This window comes from Balaenoptera physalus, assembly GCF_965194825.1.
Source record: "Balaenoptera physalus genome assembly, chromosome: 16".
Taxonomy (NCBI): Eukaryota; Metazoa; Chordata; class Mammalia; order Artiodactyla; family Balaenopteridae; genus Balaenoptera; species Balaenoptera physalus.
This window is the reverse complement of record NC_138898.1, coordinates 41,497,695-41,522,582: the sequence shown is the minus strand read 5'-3', so window position 1 is coordinate 41,522,582 and position 24,888 is coordinate 41,497,695.

Genomic DNA, 24,888 nt, shown 5'->3' with positions numbered 1-24,888 from the left:
GACTCTCAGTTGGAACTTTTTGGAATTTGTCCATTTTCTGAGATCCCATTACGCAAGCAAACTTGCTGTCTTTTCCTCCCTGTTCCACACAATACTTATGTTCAACATGCTTACTGCTAGGTTTACTAGGCAGAACTTTGGGAACAAAAACCATGACTTGTGAGCCATCTGTTATGGCATCTGTGCTGCTGTAGCTACTCAATGTTTGGCAGTGCCATAATTATGATTTAAAACTTTATTTGAGTGGAAAATAAGAATTGTGATGACTTTACATTTATAAGTATGTATACATGACTTAGAATTTGTATGTATATTTAGGATCAGTGAAAGATCAAAATGAAGTGGTGAGTCAGAGATTTCTGGAATTTCTGGGTCTGGAAGGAAGACCAGAGTATGGGCAGCCTGGAGGATGGTGTCTGTACAGATGGCAGAAGATCTGCTTCACGTACCAATCGAACTTGCAGAGGAGCAGCTTCTTCCCCTGACAGCTTATGGTAGAACTGAGCATGTACATTTTGAACACCAGCTACAGAACTCTGAGTAACAAGTCTATGTTGAGTTTTTTTAAATTAAAGTTTTAATTTTGAGATAAGATGCATGTGTACTTGTGCATATAATAATAATAATACACAGAAATAATACACAGGTAAATATACCCTTTACTCAGTTTTCCCTAATGGCAATGTCTCGAAAAACTATAGTAAAATATCACAACCAAGATGTTGATTTTGATACAGTCAAGATACAGAATATTTCCAACACCAAAGGATCCCTCATTTTGTCTTTTATAGACACATCCACTTCCCTCCAGTCGCCACCCATTCCTTAACACTTGACAATCATTATCATGTGTTCCATTTCTATAATTTTGTCATTTCAAGGAGGTCATATAAATGGAATCATACAGTATGTAACCTTTTGGGATCAGGTTTTTTTCAATCAGCATAATTCTCTGGGCATTAATTTAGATTGTTGAGTGTATCAATAGTTGGTTCCCTTTTATTAGTAAGCTGTAATTATTGTATAGATGTACCACAGTTTGTTTAACCATTCACCCACTGAAGGATACGTAAATTGTCTTCACTTTTTTGGCTACTGTGAATAAAACTGCTATAAATATTCATGTACAGGTGTTTGTGTGAACATGTTTTCATCTCTGTGTGATAAATGCCCAGGAGACCAATTTCTGAGTTGTGTGGTAGTTGCATGTTTACTTTTTAAAGAAATGGACAGTTGTTGTTGAGTGTGGCTGTATCATTTTCTATTCCCACCAGCAGTGTATGAGCGATCCAATATATCTACATTCTTACCAGCATGTATTATCACTTTTTCTAAGCCATTCTGCTAAGTGGGTGGTGGGATCTCATTGTGGATTTAATTTGCATTTCCCTAAAGGCTAATGATATTGAACATCTTTACATGTGCTTATTTGTCATCTACTTATCCTCTTCAGAGTTATGTCTTTTTTCCATTTTCTAATTGGATTTTTGTGTTGATTTTTATGAGTTCTTTATATATTCTAGTTAAAGTCCTTTGTCAGATATGTGACCTGCAAATATTTTGTCGGTCCATAGCTTGCCTTTTTATCTTCTTAACAGTCTTTTACAGAGTGAAAAATTTTAATTTTGATGTGGTATAATTTATCAATTTTTCCTTTTACTGATTATGCTTTTGTTGTCAATTTTAACTCTTTGCCTATCCCTAAACTTGGAAGATTTTATCTTCTTATTATTGTTTTAAAAGTTTTATAGCTTTATGTTATATATTTAAGTCTGTGACACATTTTTTTTTAAAGATTTATTTATTATTTATTTATTTAATTTATTTTTGGCTCTTTGGGTCTTAGTTGCAGCACGCAGGATCTTCGTTGAGGCCTACAGGATCTTACTTTGCAGTGCATGGTCTTCTCTCTAGTTGTGGTATGCAGGTTTTCTCTTCTCTAGCTGTGGCTCTTGGGCTCCAGGGCATGTGGGCTCTGTAGCTGTGGTGTGCGGGCTCCAGAGCGCGTGGGCTCTGTAGTTTGCAGCACCTGGACTCTCTCATTGAAGCATGTGAGCTCAGTAGTTGTGGCACACAGGCTTAGTTGCCCTGCAGCATGTAGGATCTTAGTTCCCTGACCAGGGATCAAACCCACATCCCCTGCATTGTAAGGCAGATTCTTTACCACTGGACTACCAGGGAAGTTCTCCTTGACACATTTTGAGTTATTTATTTTGTACCAACTGTAAGACTTATGTCGAGTTTTTTTTTTTTTTTTTTTGGTCTATGAATGCCATTTATTCCACTACCATTTGTTGAAAAGGCTACTTTTTATCCATTGAATTGTTTTTGTACCTTTGTCAAAAATCACTTGAACATATTTGTGTGGTTTTATTTCTGGGTTCTCTGTTCTTGTTCATTGATTTGTGTGTCTATCCCTCTGTCAGTACTACACAGTCTTGACTACTGTGGATGTATAATAAGTCTTGTAATCAGGAAAACAGACTCCTAACACTATATTATCATGTTTCAGGGTTTTTGGTTTTTTTTTAGCTATTTCCACTTTTGTCTTTCCATGTGAATATTAGAATTATCTTTATAGCTACAAAAATTGTTGTTTATATTTTGACAGTAATTGTGTGAAAGCTGTATATCAGTTTGAGGAGAACTGACTAGCATTTTTACTATGATGAGTCTTCCAGTACATGAACATGATATGTATCTCCACTTTTTAATCTCTTCTTTATTTCATCAGTGTTTTGCAGTTTTCAGCAAATGAGTCCTATACATGTTTTGTTAGATTTATATCTAAATATTTCATTTTTGAGCACTTGAAAATGGTATTGCATATATCATTTCAGTGTACACATACCTTCGGTAGCATATAGGAATACAATTTATTTTTGTATATTTATCTTTCATTCTGTGACCTTGCTGAAATCACTTATAAGTTTTTCTAGAAGAGATTACATAAATTTGATATTAATTCTTCTTTAATCATTTGGTAGATTTCTCCGGTGAAACCATCTGAGCCTAGAGATTTCTCTTTTTGGAAATTTTAAAATGATATAGTCAAATAACTTAATATTTATAGGACTACTCCAACTACCTATTTAATATTTAGTAATTTGTTATAGTTTATGTTTTTCAAAGAATTGGGTTGTATTCATATCCCCTGTGTCATTCCTGATACTGGTAATTTGTGTCCTCTTTTAATTAATATTTGCATGATATATGTTTTTCCATCCTTTTACTTTCAACCTGTCTATAGTGCTGTATTTGATTTTTTTTTTTTTTTTTTGTAGACAGCAGCCTATAGTTGGGTGATGCTTTTAATCCACTCTGCCAATCTATGTCTTTTAATTGATGTAGTTGGACTATTTACATTTAATGTACTTACTGCCATGGGTGGGTTTACAGGGGTTTTTTTCTGGGTTATTAGGCTGCAGAAATGTGGTTACTGTCTAAAATTTTTCTGTCTTGCTAGGCTTCTCTTTTCCTGGTTCTTTGGCTAGAAGAGCAGGTTTTATTGGGGGACTTTATGGGTCTGTGCCCATTGAAATTTCTATTTTGCCACCTTCTTCAGCTCCAAGTTTGGAATATATGAGGCAAAAAGAATATCCAGGGAACTGTTCCCTTGTTTATCTGCCTTATTCTCTCTGCATTTCAGAGTCCTTTTATTTTTTAAATTTATTTTAATATCTAGGGATTTTAATTGTATCTAGCACAAGAAATGGGCCACAGTATGTCTAATCCTTCTTCCTGCAAGTGAAAGTCCTCATTTATGTTTTAAAGGCCCCATATTCAGACTGACTTTGATTCTAATCTCGCTCCAGCATTTGCTAATTGTAGATCTTTAGACCAGTAACTGAACTCTGTGACTCACTTTCCTCTTCTGCAAAATGGGTGAAGCAGAGTTGTGAGGATTAAATGAGTTATTCTAGGATAAGCAAATGCAACACAGTGAAAGCACAAAGTAAGCTCTCATTAAATACGACTATTACAACTACTATTACTACTTTTATTGCTTTTGAAACTATTATTATTATTATTATTATTACCACCACTGTTTCTACTTACAAATACTGTCCTTGTCACTCTCTGAGCACAAAAAGTCTTCAGTGACTTCCAGTGCAGAACATGGCTTACTGAAATAGCAATCAATGGAGAGGTCAAAACGATACCCTTTGGGAAATGAGGGTGATGGTAAAGATGTTAGAACCTTTGGCCTCTCTGGTCAAGGACTATGATATGTTCAAGTAGACCTAAGGCCAACTGGGTATACACCAGACTTAGTGATTAGACTCTGATAATTGCAAGATTTGCTTCTGAATTACTTTTGTTCCACAACTTTGTGCCTCCTTGCCTCTGCCCTACTTTGAACCTTCTCTCTCTTTGTCTTGACTTGCTTTCTCTCTTTGTCATGACTTATTTCTTCCTCCTTGGATTGTTCTCACTCTCTCAGGCTGGGGCCTCTCTCTCTGAAATGAACATCCAGGGTGGTTCTGCCCAGAACTGCCTGTGTTCTCTCAAGATATCGCTCCATCTTGACTCTGGACTGGTTGGCTGGAGGTCGGGTAGTGCCAATAATAGCAACAGGTCATTTCTAAATTGCCAGCAGGAACAGTTAAGGAGAGAAAGCAGAGATCTAAGAAGTGCGTCTTGGTAGGCACTTACTCTAGACTCTTGAATTTAAAAGCATAGACTGCTTATTCAGAAATAAACACAATTCTTTGGAAAAGTTTAGAGCCTCTTGCATTTTTTTTAGTCATTTTTTTAAACAAAAATTTAGAAAATACGTGGGAAAAGAAACATATGTAATTCCACTTCCCACTCCTCTAAGGTTGCCACTTTTACCTCTTGGATGCATATTCTTCTAGCCCCATTCCTTAATATTTTCTGTTCTCCAACTTCTGCATCTAATGATGCTGTTGAGAAGGTTTTCTTGTGACTAGAATTGTTGTTCTTCAAAGACAATTCAAAATGGAACTAGACAAAGGTAATTAACTGTTCTACTTTTATCTGGTTAAAACCTATTGAATTTCTAAATACTGGAAAACCCTCTCTGGCTATGCAAGTAGCCCACATTCCATATTATTCTTATTTTTGTTATGGTAAATCAAATGATTTGAAGTTTTAATTTTAGTTTTTTTGAGCATTGAATGCCACCCACCATTTTAAACCAATGTGGGAATTTCCTGGTTTGTGAAGTGGGGATAATAAATGTCTCCACTTCACAGGATTGCTTTGAAGTAAAATAGTGACAACATTTACAATAAAGAGCAGAGCCTTTCTCACAGTGGTAGCTATCATTATTTTTGTTGCTATTGTAATTTGTCCAATCTATGTCCTTTAGACAACCAGCATGACAAGAGAAATGAGGTTAGCAGAATTGCTCCAAATTCAATGATTATTTCTCCTATCGTGTAAGAATTCTCAAATCTTTGGTGATATTGTTCCCAAAGACTACAACTATGTGAGATACAGAGGACAAAAAATTATTGATTGGATTTCATGGTTTATGTCTGACTGGGAAAATCTTTCCTGCAATAGATCAAGAGCAGTAGGGGGTCTTGCAGGGTAGTTCTTGCTGGTTTTACCTGATGGGGTTCAAGTTGGAGGCGGGAAGCTACTGAGCAATTTCACCCCAGTCAGAGGGCTAAAAGGATTCAGCCAATGGGATGGGGGCTTGGTGAAATACCTTAGAACAAGGAAAAGGAGACTATGCCCCTGAAAGACTTGCAGTATTCTTAAAATCTAGTAAAACTTGCAATACTTTAAAGTCAAGATATGGGTTGACTTTTTTTTTAACCCTTGATTTTAAGCTGAAATAGGGACATGGTCATTCCTTTCCAAAACTAATCTATGCCAATGACTACAGAGTACTAATTCCCATTTGTGCAAAGGGAATTCAGTTCCTTCCTGGCTTTGGCAGAAGACGAAAACTATGGGTGCCTTTTCAGAGTTTTTCCACAGGCAGCTCATGTAAAGCTGATATTTCCCAGCAACAATCTCTGCCTCATCTTTTTATTGTGTGTCAGCCTGCGGTTAGATCTAGCAAATTGTCGGTGTTTCTGCTTCATTTCCCAGCACCCTGTATTCTCTACTTGATAGTCTCAGCAGTGACAGATTTCCCTTCCTTCTTTTCCTACCCCCAGATTGTTTTAATTACCACTTTTGTGTTTTGTTAGATGGTAAACTGTGAAAATGGCCTCTGGTTGTTTAGGTTGCTTAGCTTAAAAATTAAAAAAACCCAAAAAACAACACTTGCTTGGAGTAAAAAGGGGTGCCTAAGACCTAAGGATCTATTGATTTACTCATTTATTCTTTAGGAAGAGAAGCGGAACTAAAGATAAGGGATGATTCAACTGCTGTGTACACCCCATTTTGACTACAGTGATTTTTCTTTTTGTTGACAGTGTCTCATAGGGAAGGGAGAGGAGCTGGGACTTTGTCCTTTACTGGGAACTATTAGTCCCAAAGTCACCCCCTTTCCCTGAACTGTTTCCTTTGTAGAGTCCTGAGAAAGGGAAGAGAAGGTCAGCAACCCCTTGAATGAGGTGTAAATACAGATTGGACATCACAGTACCTTCCCTGAGTCCTGAAGGCAGAGTGCCTGAGGCAGATATTCCCTCCTCTAAGCCTCAGTTTCCTCATATGTAACATGGAGATAATAACAAAAACGATTTAACATGTGTGTGTGCTTATTAGTGTGTGATATACTGGAGATAGTTGTATTTATGGTAGTTCTTTTCATTCATGACAGAAAATCCTTAAAGTCCTTTATTGACATCTCTAGGCAACCTAGTCTATCACAATGCCTGGTTCATTAGAGGAGCTTGATACATTAAAAGAGCTTTTTAAAATGCATGCATGCATGAATGAATGAATGAACTAAACTGATGACATTAAGAAAATGGGGGGAAAGGAAAAAGTAAGAGGTGTTTGAAAGAATGCCGCCTATTTTTTGACCTCTTAAACACAGGAAAAATCTTTAGAGAAAGAAATTATCTCCTTCAGAAACAGAAGGACCATTTAACTAACACTATAAATGGTGTTTAGCTTAGCATTTAGGTTCAGTTTAGTGATACCTATACAAATGATTATACCTCACACTTCCTTAGGTGAGAAAAAAATCCGTCAATAATAATATTAATAATGATAACAACCAATATTTATTGAGAGCTTACTCCTTAATCTTAATTTAATTCTCAGAAGGTGGCAAATTAGGTGCAATTATTATCCTATAATATATTACAGATGAGAAAACTGAGAGACAAAGGTGACAGTGACAAATTGACGGTGCCTGAATTGGTAACCTCTGAAAACAAACCCAATTTAAGAATTTTACTTTGGACATTTTCAGGTTTTTTTTCCTTCCTTTTTATCCCCCCATATGGTGATGGAGTTTTTTTTGCCTAACTGCACACACACCCAGACACCTTTGCCACCCAGGCAATCTAAATATGTCACTGTTCATTAGTTATTTGTACCAACGATCATGCTGCATTTTTAGAATGCCATATTTGACAATGTGCTAAATAGCCTTCTGCTATGAATAGACCACTTTGTGAATCAGCTTGCAGACTGGCGGGCTTGTTCTTGTCAAATCAGTTCTCATCTAAACTCGCCTAATCACAAACCTTCTTCTTTTTCTTCCTCTGTAACTCTCAGGCAACTTTGGATAAAAAGTGCTTCAGCTAACGAAAGCTCCTGCCTGCAACTGGGTATTGCTACCTCCTTTCCTGGCTTGAAGCATGGTTACTCTGCTGTTAAACAACAAACAGCAGTTTCAGCACTAGGGACAGCGTATTTTAATGAAGTGGTAATGCGATGTAGAGTTGGACATGCCTTGATTAAAATGGAGCGCTCTTCTTAAAGATTACAGTCTATTCCGATTTCCTCATGCAATTCTGATTTTTCTTCTGGTTACCAAGCTTCTTTCCCAGCCCTAGAAGACTGCAATGCAGTTTATGTATGCGGTGCCTTCAAATAACTTTTAATTAGACATTTAAATTAGACAGGTGCTGGTTCACTGAATCCAGCATTTTTATATTTCTCCAATCCAATTATTAGGTGTTTTAATTCCCGAATTCAGAGCTTGTCATTTATTTTAATATTGCTTACTATGACGTTAATACTATAATTCCTATATTTTCTCACACAGAAAATGAGATATAAATGTCCAAAATTAAGAACAACAATTCGAAGCTGTCAAATTCATAATAAAAAATAAATAAATTGGCTTAAGCCACCAAAATCCATAATCAAAAACTAGCTATCTTCTAGACAGGTGTTGATGAAAGAGAATGAACAAAAATTCTCCAGTGTGAGAGAGAAAAATGTACACAAGAGCCTAAGGGATTTTGTTCTTTTTGTCAAGGCGGGAGTGAGTATGGACCTTCTTGATGAGATGGTACAGACCCATCTGTACAGACACATTCCAGTCTCCACGGACCAGAATTATGTCTCAGTCTCAGCCATGGGAGTCAGTCCTCGATGGGGGAAGACTGGGCCATGAGGTAAGGAGCCAAGCAGATGGATGGAGGGTCAAGGGCCCTTCCAAACATTTATCAAATGCTTGCAGTGTTTCAGGCATTGTTCTGGGTGCTTTTGCCCACCCAATACTGACAACACTGCTTAAAGTTAAGTAAGAGTACAACATCCATGTAGAAAAGGAAACTGAGGCACTCAGAAGTTAAGTATCTTTTTCAAGGTCATACAGATAGTACAGGTTGAGAGTAGGATTTGAACCCAAGCTGTTTGGTTCCTGAATTTGCGCTTTCAACACTCACACTTTTATACCTCTCCAACAAGGCAAATAGTGCAGAACAAGCAAAGTCCAGGCTGAGCTGCCAAGCAAAGTGGTCACAAATGGTAATGGTTCTTGCCTAATGTAGAAGTTGTGAGGACTAAATATGGTAATTCGTGTTAAAATTAGTACCTGGCACAGAATATTATTTATGGCAAACATTAATTGAGAGCATACTACGTGCCTTCGAGAAGGAAAAAGCCATATAGTAACAACAACAGTGATGTTGAGACAGAAGTACAAAGAAGACGAAACTTGAAGGAACTTCTTAAACATGGTGTAGGCATTCCCTTCATTTATGGAGTGCCTTCGACCTTGACTGGCAGTGGATGGAGTCAGGAGTTTGGGGGATAAGGGGCCAGGCATGAGATTTGAGGAGGTAAATGACTTGTCTTTCCTTCATGCTGGGCTTCATGAAAACTAGGTGTTAAGTCTAAACAAACTTTTACCCAAACCACTGGTTTTGCCCTAGACCATAGACGCCCACCTTCTTCTCAGGCTGGGGAGCCCTATGAGAGCAGTGACTGGCAAAAATCCCATAAGATCCACTGTTTCATTCACCAGCAATTCAAGGAAGACAACTACAAGCCAAGCATCTGCAAGAATCCTCACAAAGATACATGCTTTGCCCTAAAGGCATTCATTATCTAAAAGTGAAAATAAAACACATTTATAATTAGCCAAGAAAGTGGGACTGAGATCTGAAGGACACATCTGAAGGATCTGTAGGGACAATTAGTGTGTATCCTCCAGCAACAGTGACCGAGATCTTTTTCATGAATTTTTATCTGAGGATTTGGATCAGACACAAAATGGAGGCTTTGGGGAGTTAACAGTGAGGTGACTAAGGTGTATGTGTAGAGGATGCTTGCTTAGCATCTGTGTGAGATTGCATTATTGTTACCAATATTATTCACTTTCCTCCTGCTCTCTCTTGGGGTGGAGTAGACTTGGCTGCCCTACTGAATTTGGGTTTGAGCATGTGATGGACTTTGACCAAAGGAATGTGAGCAGAGATGAAGCAAACAGCAATTTACCCTCCTGTGCTGTTGTGATTTTCCTTGAGAAAATAACATGCTTGGAGTAGCTGTTGGTCCAAGGAGGACGTGGAAAGGTGTGGAGCAGATCTGGATATGCTCTGTGGTTTAGAGGCAGCCCCGGTCAATCTGTCACCTGAAGCAAAGCCATCCTAGTCTACTCACAGACCCATGAGCAAGAAACATAAATGATGGTTGCTGTAAGCCACTGGAGTTTGGAATGTTTGTTACTTGACATAAGTGAATTAAAAAACTGACCCATACAGCATCCATTTCTTTCCCTAAGAGCCCATTTATAGCCTTGGTGGGAGAGGAGGTTCAAGTACCCAGTGTCTATTTTTTAAACTGAGTAGGGCCATATTCCATCTCTCTTGTCTCCTATGTAAGTTTATTTAGGAGGGAGGGAGATTACCTATGACTCAAACTTAAGCAACCAGGTGGTCTCTTCTGGGACTAAATCTTGAGGCAGTGACCCGAGAACACAGTGACTGCAGATCGTACATGATGAGGTGGTATCTTGGCTAGGGTTTTCCAGACAGGAAACTATCGGTGTGCCTCTTGATTCCTGCTTCTTGCACTGGGCTCCTACATCCTTCAAAACCCAACCACCCACTCATTCTTTTTCAAATATATTCCTTATTACTTAAGTAAGTCAGAGTCAGTGTCTGATACCTGTAACGGATAACTCTAACTCACTAATACTTATACTGCTAGTACTGCCTTAGAACATGATTTAGTCATGGAAACAGTTAGATAAGGGTCCTTTTCAATGGTGTTAATATGCCATCTTGGAAACTGCATGTCTGTGTTTCTTAAAATTTCTCCTTTACGCCCCACATTGGACAGGTTTTTGTGATGAGTAACCACTCTGGCTTTTAGTTCTACTAAAGTGCATCAATAAGATTTTTGAAGCTGTAGGAATCTTTGAATTTCCTATGGTGTGAGATAAGGCTCTTTCTCATTACTCTAAGAATAGCCCAGCTCCCAGAGCCATCCAGAAACCCACAAAGGGAGATCTGGCTTGCAGGCCTTGCAATAAACTCTTATTAATGCTATCAAAAGTAATCTGCTTTTGTCTTGACCTCACTTTAGGTTCTCGGCAGGTATAATGGAGGAATTTGTAGGGTTTCCTTTTCCATGTTAAAAGACTAGATAAATGCACCTTTTCTCTCATCAGATTATAAAAGTCCAGGGTAAATGGAAAGTTCATTGCTTTCCTTGATAACAGACATAATCTTCCCAACTGATGCCCCTCTGTCAGCAGACAAACGAGAAAGTCCTAGCTAGAGATTGTTTTCCGTGAAAGCAGGCTGAGAATAAACTTAATTTCCCAGACTGTGTACTTTAACCTCTCTCAGGATGATGCATTGAGAAAATGTTTTGTATCAACTTTCAGTAAAGAAAAGATGTATGCTTTCTGCTGCTTCCAGTTACATTTGGCTGGTTTGGGCATAGGCAGCTTGGTTATAATTGGCTCCAATGTGCAAGCTTTCCAATTAGATTAATCTCTCTATTATTTATTTATTTTGGTGGGTGGATGGGTGGAAGCCTTGAGAGGAGGAGAGAGAGGTACTTTCATCAATGCTGATTTAGCACTGACAGTTAATTCAGCTCAGGCTCAAAGCATAGGTCAAAGTACATCAAAACAGCACCCATTACATTTGTGTAGCATTTTCACACACATTTCAACATGAGTGCATTTCTGTCATCTGTCTTCATCCTCATGAAGTTCTTTGCAGAATAGGAAGTCTTCGTGTCCCTTTAACAGATGGGAAAACCAAGGCATACAAACATCAGGGAGTTTGACTCAGGTCACAGAGTCAAGCAGTACTAGCTATGGGTGGAATTTTAGATTGTCAAGCTCTCTGCTCATTTTCCTTCCATTAACCAACATGGCAGATAGAAGTCTAGAAAACAGGGTTGAGATTTGAAACCAGAAGACCAGAGTTGTGGTTCCAGCTGTGCTCTAACCTGGTTGAGCATGTGTGTATGTGTGTGTGTGAAGATTAAACTTTAGTTTTCTCATGTGTGAAATAGCAATAATAACAATGCCTGGGTTAAAATGAGGTGATTTTTGTGAAAAACACTTTGTTAAGTACAAAGGAGGATAAAAGTAAAATTAGCATTATCATGTGTTTATGATAATAATAATTGATATTTATTGAGCACTTACTAAGTGCCAAACATGACACACGTTATTTAAATTTTTATATTGTGGAATAAAATATACATAGAAAAGTCCCTAAAACACTGTTACACAGCGTGAGAATTCATTGTGAAGGTTACCACCAGGTCAAGAAGGAGAACATTGCCAGAAATCCAGAAACTGCATTGTATACCTCTTCCTCCCGCTAGAGGTCGCCACTGTTCTAGTGTTTAGGCTGTCACTTCCATGCTTTTCTTTACATTTTAATAATCCGAAAATAAAATAGTCCAGTTTTGCCTGTTTTTGGATTTTATGTCAATGGAATCAAATAACATGTATTCTTTCACATTTGGTTTCTTTAGCCAGCCTCATATATTAAAGATTCATCCATCTTCTTCCATATAACTTTAGCCATTCATTTTCATTACTGTATAGTACTCTCTGTATGAATATATAATATTGAATAATTTATCTTGTACTATTCACAGGCATTTAAGTTGTTTCTAACATTTTGTTTCAGAGAATAATGCACCTATTAACAAGTAAACAGGTTCTGGTGCACATATGTATGCATTTCTGTAGGTTGTTTTTTTGAATACAATTACTGAGTCACAGATTTTATGTTATCTTTGATCTTTAACCATAGTAGATACTCCCAAGCTGTTTTGTTTGTTTGTTTGTTTGTTTTTTACTGGATATTCTGATTTACACTTCCACTAGCTAGGTATGAAATTTTTATATTGTTCTATACCTTCATCAACATTCAATACTGTGATATGTTTAAATACTAACTAGTCTGGTGTGCATGCCGTATCTCTTTGAAATGTGAATAAGCACTTCTCTGATTACTAAAGAAGTTGTATCTGTTTATGATTTTATCCTCTTTTTGTCAGTGTTTGTTCAAAGCTATTGCCTATTTTTCATTGGGTAACTGTCAAAAGACATTGATTTATAAGTTTTCTTCTTAATATAATCTGGATACAAGAACTTCATTTGTTATACATGTATCAGATATCTTTTCCCACACTGTGCCTTGCCTTTTCATTCTCTTAATCGTGTCTTTGGATGAACCTAAATTCTTAATTTTAACGTCTAATTTATTAATAATTTCTTCTATGCTTAGGGGTTTTTGCATCTTATTGTGTGAAATCTTTTCTCTGAGGTTGTGAAAGCATTTTTTATATTAGTTTCTATATGCTGGAAGTTAGAATGAGGCCAAAACAGAGCTTATCATCTGGCAGCTGGAGCTAAGCTGCTAGTGAGAAAGGGAAAGAAAGAGACGTAGGTTTCAGGCTTGTGGTACCTGCTTTACCTTAGATGCTTATGAGGGTCTGTTAATGGAAGTAAAATTGCAGAGAAAGGAGGGCAGATGCAACAGCCTGGTCTTGGGAGAAGGCGTACGGTTGGGTCACAGGAGATAACAAGTGTTTTCTCTTAGCTCCATTTCACACACACACACACACACACACACACACACACACACACACACACACACAAAACCAAGAAATTTTGTTTTTTTGGTTTTTTTGTTTTTTTTAGTCAATTCTGATCTAGGTACTATTTTCCATAAAAGAAAAGAGGAGAAGGAGAAAGAGAGCCTGTTGATATAAAATTTCTCTTCTTTAACATGGAAAACTCACAATTCAGGAAAATTTAAAACATGCAAGAACGTGGAAGAAATGATGAAATTAAGGTTAGAATGTTTGCTGTCCTTTTAATTTTAAAGCAGAACTTACCAATTTTGTGGAAATTGTATAAGTTTCTAGTCTCCTTTTTCCCTGTTCTTCACTCCTCCAAACTATAGACCTTATTGGTATTTTATAGATTCTTAGAATTGGCAGATCTCAGATCCAAATTTTTTATTTTTCAGATGAGGATACAAAGATTTGCCTATGGTCACAGAGCTATCCAGTGAAATAACCAAACGAGGTTTCTGATTGTCCATACATTGTTTCTCAGAGTGCTATAGGGTGCCTTTTTTGAACAAAATTATATTGCTTAGAGAAATTTCTGACAATTAGAGACACCATTAGAGATGACTGGAGACATCTATAGTTATTGTAAAGTCAAGATGAGTGCTAGAAAAGCTCATAAAAGTGTGACCAACTCTCTAACTTTAGTCTCATGTAAAACCTTAAATCTTTGAATCAGTAAGAAAAAGACAGTAACAACATTTTTAAAATATATAAGAGATTTGAATAGACATTTCACAAAAGATAATACCCAAGTGGCCAATAAATATGTGAAAAGGTGCTCGACTTCATTTTTCATTTGGAAAAAGCAAATTAAAACCATAGTGAGGTACAACTACACATCCACCAGAATGCCAAAAAACAAGCAAAAGGAAAACAAAAAACATCACAGATGATACCAAGTGTTAGTGAGTATGTACAGTAACTGGAACCCTTATACCGTTATGATGGGAGCATAAAATGACCCAACCACTTTGCTGGTAGTCTGCTGCAGTTGAATGTATGGATACCTAGGACCCAGCAATTCCACTGCTAGATGTGTACCCAAAGGAACACATATGTGCACCAAAAGACATGAACCATAATCTTCATAGCGTAACTTCTCATAAGAGCCTGACTTTGCAGACTTCCCCAAATGCTCATTGACAATAGAATAGATAAAGAATTGTGTCATATTTATACAATGGAACACTACCCAGCAATGAGAAAACATGAACTACTATGACATAAAGCAGATATGAAAAAAATCTCATAAACAATATTTAAGGAATGAAGGCAGACAGAACAGAGTACAGCAATGTGTGTGGTTTCATCCATACAAGATTCAAAAACTAATTTATGCTGCTAGAAGTCAGGATAGTGGTAACCCTTGTGAGGGTGATGATGGGCAGGTAAGTGGAGTTCTGGCAATGTTCTCTTACTTGATCTGGGTACTGGTTACCCAGGTGTGTTCAGTTTGTGAAATTCATCCAGCCATGCAATCCTGATGCGTCCATTTTTTTTTTTTTTTTTTTCTTCTCAGGTGTTATGCTTCAGTAAGATGTTAAAAAAATCTTAACTTTCAACCAAGTTTCAGGGCCAGAGGTCTTCAGGAAAATAACACTACCATCCTCATGACAACCTGAATACATTTTCCATTTGACACAATGCTCCTTCCACTTAGCCTGGCATCTGCTGCGCATCTGTATCCCCCGTGGCATGCAGTAAGTTAAACAACTCAGATGCTGAAGGAAAATCATAGCAGTGGGAGATTGAATTTAAGACGAATTGATTGGGGAGGAAAAGGTAAGTTTGCAACTGACATCAGGAAAGAAAAGGAGAGTCCGTAAGGGAGCAAGGAAAGAGAAAATTATCTTTTGGGGCAGGAAGCAAGGCAGATTTTGCAGTGGAGTCTGGCAGATTGTGAATGGGTAGATACAGCACAAAAATGAGCAATGGCTAAGACCAATGTGTGGACAAGGTGGGGAACAGGGGCGTTCTCTGTCCTTGATAAAACACATTGCTGTTACCAGCTGACTCTGCCGAGGAAGGTTTGTACGGCTGTCTCATACAATACTTCTGAAAAATATGTAAGCCAGAAAGATAGATTGAGAGAGAGAGAACCCTGATCTCAAAATATTTTTTTCTGTACTAGAGTGATAGTGGGGACTTGCTTTGATAGCAAGAAAAGAAAAATGACTTCGACTGATCATGCACGGTGTGCAAGAAACCTCTGCAGGTATCATAACACTTAATCCTCAAGGCAGCCTGTGAAGTGGTGAGAGTTATTCTCACATACACATGGGGCTTGATGCTCAGAGAGTTTGACACACAAGCCCATTGTCCTATTGGTAGTTCAGGACAGAGCCTAGTTTGGAGCACACAGCAGTCTGACTCAAACTCCTTGCTCTTAACCTGAAAACATGCACCCTCTTCTGGAAATAACTCCCATTGTCCTACTCTGCATTGCTTTCCAAGAAGGATGGAAATTCTCTAAGGAGACAACTGGCCTGTAGTGTCTGGTTAGCATGTCTGTCTGCGGAATCCACAGGCAGGGCTGTGACTGTATTCATATTAAAAGGGGAGGGGGCACACTGAATCCCAAACATCATGGCAGGGGCCTCGGATGTGTCCCCAGGCACACTGAGGGCATGCTGGTCTTCACTGTGGGCCAGTAGTCTTGGTTCCTTAGGGCAAACCACTCTCCCGGTAGGTGGGACCTGAGGCTGAGCCTAGCCACAGGCTGAGTGGGTGGACATGTGTTTATATGATGTGATTAGACTACACCACAAATCCCCAGAAGAACCCCAATTCTCCTATGCCTCCTCAATGACCGAAATTCCCACCCCAGCTGCCTCTCTGCAGTAAGGCCTCATCCTCTGAGGGTAAGTCCAGCCATTAATCACACAAGCCCCCTATTGTTACATTGGGAGAACCCATTGTCCCTTTGGTGGCAGGTCATAGGCTCTGGAGGCTGGGACCCCAAGGAAGGGCATTTTGATGGAGGAGAAGGACATAGTCAGGACTGCTGATTTGAGGTTGGTCTCACTGCATCAGGCAGTGGTGCCTCGGGTCAGGGATGGGTACGGGAAATGGAGGGCTGGTCACTGGATTTGGGAGTAGGAGTGGAGGTGGGGAGGAGAACACGTGCGTGCGACACACACACACACACACACACACACACACTTCTTTCCTCCCAGGCACTCTGTGAGTGAAGCGTTATACTGGAGTCACATATTCTGTGTTTGAACCTCACTTCTCAGTGTACGATCTAGGCCAAGTTACTGAACTTCTGAGTCACACTGACCTCATCTGAAAATTGTCATGGTGAAGATTGAATGAAAGATAAATCCATCTACCACGTCCATGCTGTAAACACAGTGTCTGGTTCAAGGCCCTTGTGCATGTATCTGCAGAGGTGGGAACAGAGTACAGGACAAGCACAGGAAGGCTGATGGGCCAGAGAGCAACAGAGAGGAACACAGAGGAAGTCATATGGATGCAGAATTCAATTATCTTAAAATTATGTGCAATAACGTTGCCATCACTCTGTGCAAGCATATTTTTTTTTTAAAGATTTATTTATTTTTTTATTGATTGATTGATTGATTGCTATGTTGGGTCTTCGTTTCTGTGCTAGGGCTTTCTCTAGTTACGGCGAGCGGGGGCCACTCTTCATCGCGGTGCGCGGGCCTCTCCCTATCGCGGCCTCTTCCGTTGCGGAGCACAGGCTCCAGACACGCAGGCTCAGTAGCTGTGGCTCACGGGCCTAGTTGCTCCGCGGCATGTGGGATCTTCCCAAACCAGGGCTCGAACCCGTGCCCCCTGCATTAGCAGGCAGATTCTTTTTTTTTTTTTTTTTTTTAGCACTTCACCCAGCTTGGGTGGCTTCCTTAAGTTGGGAACACACAAGCTGAGTTTTTTTTTTTTGAAATTTTATTTGTTTATTTATTTATTTATTTATGGCTGTGTTGGGTCTTTGTTTCTGTGCGAGGGCTTTCTCTAGTTGCGGCAAGTGGGGGCCACTCTTCATCGCGCTGCGCCGGCCTCTCACTATCGCAGCCTCTCTTGTTGAGGAGCACAGGCTCCAGACGCGCAGGCTCAGTAGTTGTGGCTCACGGGCCTAGTTGCTCCGCGGCATGTGGGATCTTCCCAGACCAGGGCTCGAACCCATGTCCCCTGCATTGGCAGGCAGATTCTCAACCACTGCGCCACCAGGGAAGCCCAGCAGGTAGATTCTTAACCACTGGGCCACCAGGGAAGCCCTGTGCAAGCATATTTAAAAGATTTTAATAATACATTTGCCAAGGCAGATGCACCTTCTCCTTGCATAGCCCGTGACTTACAATCAAGTAGAGCAATTAGATTTCTGCCCAGTCCTCTAAACCACAGTCAGAGTTTCTTGGAGATGGGGAATTTGTGCGGAAGTGAAGTAGAAATGTTTATTTTCTTATTACTCTTCAGTTTTCAATTTATATTCCAAGGTGATTTTAAAAATAATTCTTAGATTCTTAGAAGAGTATAGGATCTATGTAGATAAGAAGAGACCTTCTTATTTTTCAGATTTTGCCTTAATTACACACATACACTGCAGTGCCCCAAAAGCTTGTAAATGGTCCCTTTGACAAGGAGCCCTATGAGATTTTTGCTGAAGGAAGAAAAATCCAATTTCTTACTTAGGAAATAACGAATTCTTAGCCATCCGTTGAGACTTGAGTGTATATCCCCCAATTACGATAATTCGTAGAGGGATACAGTCAGTGCCAGGCTACCTTCCATTTTTATCAAAAAGCCAATGTCTAAAAACAAACCCTTCAAAACCTCAAAAAATAGCTAAAGCAATTAGAAAAAAGAATATCAGCTACAATTCCCATGTCAGCTGATGTTCAAAACATTTCAAAATGTTAAAGGATTAACAGATTTAAAACTAAAACAAAACAAACAAAAAACTTATAAAAATATCACATGGCTAACATGTGCAATGGAAGTATTGACTGACCTGGAAATATTAAATTTGTGATTGGAGAAATTGGGGGAAATTAAATGGAACCTCACTTATTAGGGAATCATTTTCACTTGCTACTAGGTATTTCCACACATACACACACAGACAAAGATTCATAGTATATTCTCATTATTTGCAGTAGTTATATTTTGTAAGGTGCCATGGACACTGAATTAGCAGATATTGAACTCTTTGCTCCTAGAGGAAAGATGGGGGGACCTTCCTGCATGCCTCTGGCAACAACATTACAGTCAACCAGATGGCTATTCGTGTTATACAGGTTCGTTCACGGGTATTCTTGTAAAACAAGCCAGTCTCATCATCACTGAAAACCTACTCTTCCACTTACCCCTTTTCCTGTATAACACCTAGCAAAAAAAAAAAAATTTTTTTTTCTTTCACAGCCTCTGCAAATGTAACACTTTTCATGTGGCGTTGCTTTTTGAAATGCACAAGCCCCCAGCACTAGCTGAGAAGGGTTTGACATTTTCCTGACCCTGGGTGACAGGACCATTAATTCCTTTGGCTCTCAGCCTCACAACAATGCTGTCCACTCCGCATGTTTTATCGGTCATCAGCACGTGAATCCACAAATCTATATAGTTACTTTTCCATAGAACTGTAAATGTTAGCTTTAAAACCTTCTGGAGTGGCCTCATGTACAGACTGGTGAATTTCCTCTCCTTTTTTCTGGATGGACCAGGCTGTTGATTGATTGACACTGAACTCACAGCCAACAGCACCATGATTCATACCTGAATGAAGCTTATCTAAAACGTGTATTTTCCCTGCAGGGCTCATCACAGCCATCTTGCACTTAGGAACACTTGACAGCGCTTCAGCGCTATGTTGGGGGGCATTTTAACAGCAAAATGATCAACAAAAAGCACAAAAATGTGAAAAAAAAAACGACACTAAATAGACTGTAGACGAGACACTTGTTTACAGGATGAGAACTGAGACAGGAAAGCAGAGTTATCTTGCTCAGCCTCAGTTGGAAACGTGCACGTCAGGCAGCTTAAATTTTTCACCACTCTGTGCATGTCTGTGAATTTTCCATAAGTATTGATTTTAGAATTACAAATACATTTTAGTGAATAGGTGAATTTGCAAATATGGTATTCATGAGTAATGAGGACCTGCTCTTTTTTTGGTTGTTCTGCTGCTTGCTTTTATTTAACTCAGTGCTATACGTTGGAGGTCTTGTGGTGTCAACTAATATAAACCCATCTTATATAAAGTGTTGCCAATAATTCAATAACCTAAGTACACTGTCTATTACCGAGCCCTTCCACTATTGGTAAACACGAAGTTCCCTTCCAATTCTCCGTTATTACGAACAATGCTGCATTGGCCACCCTAGTACCATCCTCCTGGTGTTTGTGATGAGTGTTTCTCTAGGCAAGATATTGAGCAGTACACTTACTGGGCACAGAGTGTGTACGGTCACAATTTTAGTAGATTCCGGCAAGCTGCTCTCCAGTGTGGCTCTATCCGTTCACGTTCCCACTGGCCATGAGAGGGCTTGTTTCCCCGGCAGCAGGAATGTAGCAAGTGCTGGGGGAAGTGACAAGGGAGAGGAAAGGCCCGGAGAACCACCGGAGACTCAAGGCAAGTGTCTGCTCCTTTATAATTCCCATTGGGCCTCCTGCATGCATTTTGATTTCCAATTCTAGGGAAAAAATAATACAACGAAGTTGTTTTTTTTCCAAAAAAAAAAAAAGAAGGACAGAAAATTATTTCCCATTTGTCTGTGCTCAGAAAGCTTCTAAAATCTCACTTCTTTATTAAGAAGTAGCGTGGGGTCTTTTGTTTAGAGCAGGGAGAACAATATTTTTTCCCCATCACCTAACTAGCCTCCTACACCCAGCCAGCACTATTGTAAAACCCTTCTCAGGATCCACTCACCCTCCTGGTTCTCACATTACATCTCGAGGTACAACTCAATATGACAAATTTCAGTCCACTAAAGAAGTCTGGGTGACTCAAGAATTTTCAAAGCTGTAGGAAAAGTCTTTCCAAATGGTCAAAAAAGCAAACAGAATTTATCGCGAGGCATTTTCCTTAACGGCAATTAATAGCAGGCTTTGTAACTACCTACAATAGTCAGCAGACAATTAGGAAAATGCTGTTCTTCTGACAATTTACAAAGTTCAGTCTTTGGAAATTGGACAGCAATGCTTGGTTCTAACCTGGTAACCAAAGCTAAATAATTAATTAGTTTCTGCGGGTTTCAGGCGGAAAATGGCGTTGTTGTGTTACAGTAAGAATCCTGGGTGTCGTCAAGTTATCAGCAAACTGCAGCTCCTCTCTTGGGGGAACAAACCCTGTAATTTAACAAATCGCTGTATTTTGGGTTCTGACACTGCACACGCTTTTCAGTTTCCATCTGTTCCTCTGATTCATTAGTATTTTATTGTTGCTACAGTCAGAAACATTTTAATAGTTTTTTTCTCTCTCAAATAACATACCATCAACTATCTTCTGTCATCCCTTTGGACACCTAAAAATGGCATGTCCATTCCAATTTTAAATTGCTTTTAGGAAGTATTATTTTGGGCATTTTCCTAAAAGTCCAAGATGGCTCCCTTTGGCTATAATCTAGAATAACTGCTTTGTGTATGAAAACAAATATTCAAAGTCTACTTCAAACACAGATTTTTAAAAAGGGAATAGAGCAGTATCCTCTTACATTCCTAAACTATCTCTTTATTAGATCAGAAAATGGTCTAGAAATTCAGTGTGTGCCCACAAGTGCGTATACACACAATTTTCACATACACACCCTACACTGTCCCAAACACAACATACATAGATACACACTAACACACACGAATTCCATGTATGCCACACCCCACACCCATTATGTATACCCATCCCCACTCCATATACACACACAGTCCTCCAGGTATAAGCCACACATATCCCATGCACAAATACACATACTTCAATGCACACGTGTACCACCAGACACAATCACATACACACCACATACACACACACAACCTCAAATACACACACATACACACACCGTAATCACACCCATTTCACTCTCCCCAGAACACAGCATACATATATATTCATGAATATACACATTCACCATATGCACGTGCATTTAACACACACACACACAATCCACAACTACACAAACCACACACACACATGATTAGCCTGTGGTGTGAAGATGAATGATAATATTAACCCACCAAAAATAGTAGTGAAAAAAATTTATGAATAAACACAAGTAAAAGTGTACATCAAGAAATATATATTGGGACATATATTGGAATTTAAGATTATTGCAGAAATTTTAGTAACTTTATAGAAAGTCAGATTTTGGGGGCCAAGTGGTGGTTTTCCTTTGTTGGTCATGTGGGGCTGTGCTCACCTCAGGCCCAGTCCTCTTCAAATAAAACGAAAGGTCAAGACCAAAAATTCAAAACAGAAATCAAGGTAGCTGACCAAAACACACACACATGTGCACAACAGACACACACACATGTGCACCAATATTCATGGAGTAGTGCCAGAGGGCAGTATTGATTCCAGAAGGTACTGGGGATAAGCTTATGAGAAGAAAGAGATCGCTCTGAGAATGTGGTTGTCCATCGCTGGGGAGGATGTGACAGTCCTGCCTGGAATGCCCTCCGGAATAGATGACCCTGCTATTCTAGGGCTCCCCTTGGCTCTGCAGTATTTCTGGGCTGTGCATGATCTCTAGCCTTCTGGCAACTGATTACTTGGAGATACCAGCACTGCCAGGAATGCTGCTCACTGGGAGACCAAGGGCTCTCACCCTTGGGAGTGGCCAGTGGGTCCCTGGGGAGGCCAGAGCACAGTGCCCATGAAAGCTCAAAGGAGTGTCAACACACTCTAAGGGAGACCCTCCTCAATAGAAGCCCAGGCATCCCCTCGGGAACCAGAGCACATACTCATGTTCTGTTATGAAACAGCCTTTTCCCAGCATCATCTTCAGAAAAAGTTCTGAATGCACTGCAGACCGCTGTCAGAACCGAGTGTGAAGGTCAAAGGCAGAGGAGGCTTGAACTTAGAGTGACATCTGACTTCACAAGTTTAAGCACTGTCTAAAGTCGGCTCTGATGGGAAATCGATTCATGGAAAATGCTGAGAACACTACTAGACTAGTTAAACAATTTCCCTGCACACTTTGGTCTCTGTACCCCTTGGATTTTTTCTTCCATTCTTACCCACCTACTTGCTCTCCTTCCTCCCTTCCTCCCTTCCTTCTCCCTTCCTTCCTTCCTTCCTTCCTTCCTTCCTTCCTCCTTCTTTTCTTCTCTTCTATCCTCCTTTCCTCCCTCTGTAGTCTTTAGTCTTTCTAAATTAAGATCAGAAAAAGCTATCGTATTATATTCCATGAGGAAGAGTATATTAAAATATAATATAATCCAAACCAGCTGGATGTCTAGTTGTTTAGAGCAGGACTGTGTTTCAAATTTAGTACAAAATTTATTCAGCCAACTAGCAGGCATTGAGGATTGACTTTTAACTAACTCACCCAGTTCTTCCCCAATAGAGAATTGTCTTTAACTGTTAACAAGTGTGTTACTCTTTGGGGCCACTGATAGCCAGTTGAAGTTAGTTTAGATGTGAGCATGTAGGGTAGGGAATCTTGATTAGGGGTCATTAAACACGTTTAAATTCATCCCTCATCCACTATTTTAATCCTTTCACAATGGTTTCTAAACTTATCTTCTTCTCAAAACACTCTCTGGGTGTCATTCTCCTCTTTAGACCTTTAGCAGATTCCTCTCTAATAAATAAAGTCTAAACTCTTTAGCAAGTTCACATTCAAAGATGCCCTTTGCTATCTGGCTCCAATTCCCCATTTATTCACTTCCTAAACTCTAAGAATTGGTCACATGTCTCCAAACCTTAGCGTTTGTTTCCCTTTGGGCTCCATGTATTGGAAGCCCAGCCATTTTTGAAGCCCACAAAGCCCTTCCATGTGTGTAAAGCAGAATGAATCACTCCTTTCTCTAGAATCCATAGCACAGGGCTTGTGCTTCCATTTGGCTTTGCACAATAATTATCTGCACAATAATTAGGGGTCTCCTATCCCTCTCTTTTGAGTACTGGCACTATTCATCTTGATGTAACCCATAGTTCCTAGCAAGCCGTCTGACACAGAGTGAGACCTCAGTAAATGACGATAGAAATATTAATTTGTAAGACACCAAAGTACTGGGTATCTGCCGTTGTTGTCAGTCTAGCAACCATTCCCTCTCCTTCAAGCAAGAGAATTTAGATTTTCCTTTGGAAATCACATCTTCCTAACTCAAAGGTCACGGGAACTGACCTTATCCCATTGGCCAAGGGGCATGAATATGACCTGACCTGGCCAATCAGATTCAGAGGGATTGCTCCAGCCATGGATCCATGGCCCAATTGGGTTTACTAAAGTGAATCCTGGATTTTGGTGGGTTTTTTTGTTTTTTTTTTGATTAAATAATTGGAAGAGAAGTTTGTTCCTTTGCTACAATAGCAAAACCGCCAGGATACAAGCCTGGGCTTGTTAATGGCCACATTTCCTATTAGCTCTTGAAAAAGTCTGCTTTCATATGATATTTATGTCAGAGAAGTTTCCAAGAGAATGGAAGAGACAAATTCCCAATGACAAATTCTAATTCATCCAGGCCTGAAGACATATGCCCATGGACATTTTATCATATGATCTAATACAGTCCTATTTTTGCTTTAACCAATTTAACTTTTCTCTTATTCGTACTCTTTTTCTTTTTCATTTATTCTTTCATTCTTTTCCTTTTTTTCCCTGTCCTTGGCATTCAAAAGATTCCTGAGAGATACAGCCATTTAATGGAATAATACAAATAAGCAGATTCTGTCTCCCAGGGCCAAATGATCAAGTAGGAAAATTTTGTTTTCTGTAACTTCCAACATCATGATTCCAAAGACAGGTTTCTGGAGCCCAATGATCCCAGGGGACCTAAGATACCACTTCTTAGTTTTCACTATACCCATGAATTTCCTGAGGTTCCTGTTAAAATGCAGATTCTGACTGAGCAGGTCTGGGGTGGACCTGAGGTCCTGAATTTCCAATAAGCTCCAAGGAGACTGTAATGATGCTGGTTGATGGATCACATTTTGTGTAGCAGAGACCTAGAGTAGAGGGTCATTATTAGTGCCCAGATCCTCCCACCCAAGAGAAATGATCTTTCAGCATGCCACATTTGCTTAAAGTGGTGATGGCTGAATATGCCACTCTTCTCCAGATAACATCCTCACTTTTAAACTGATTTTCTGAAGAAAAAGAAGCTAAGCCAAAAGCAGGATCACCGATGGGGAGGTGAGTGGGCAACATGTGAAGCCAGCGCAAAGGCAGGTAAAGTAACTAGCTTCAAATGCAACAGATACACAATGAACGTCTTGAAATCCTCTCTTCCCCTGCTCTTGAATCACACATTTGTCTTCCTGGA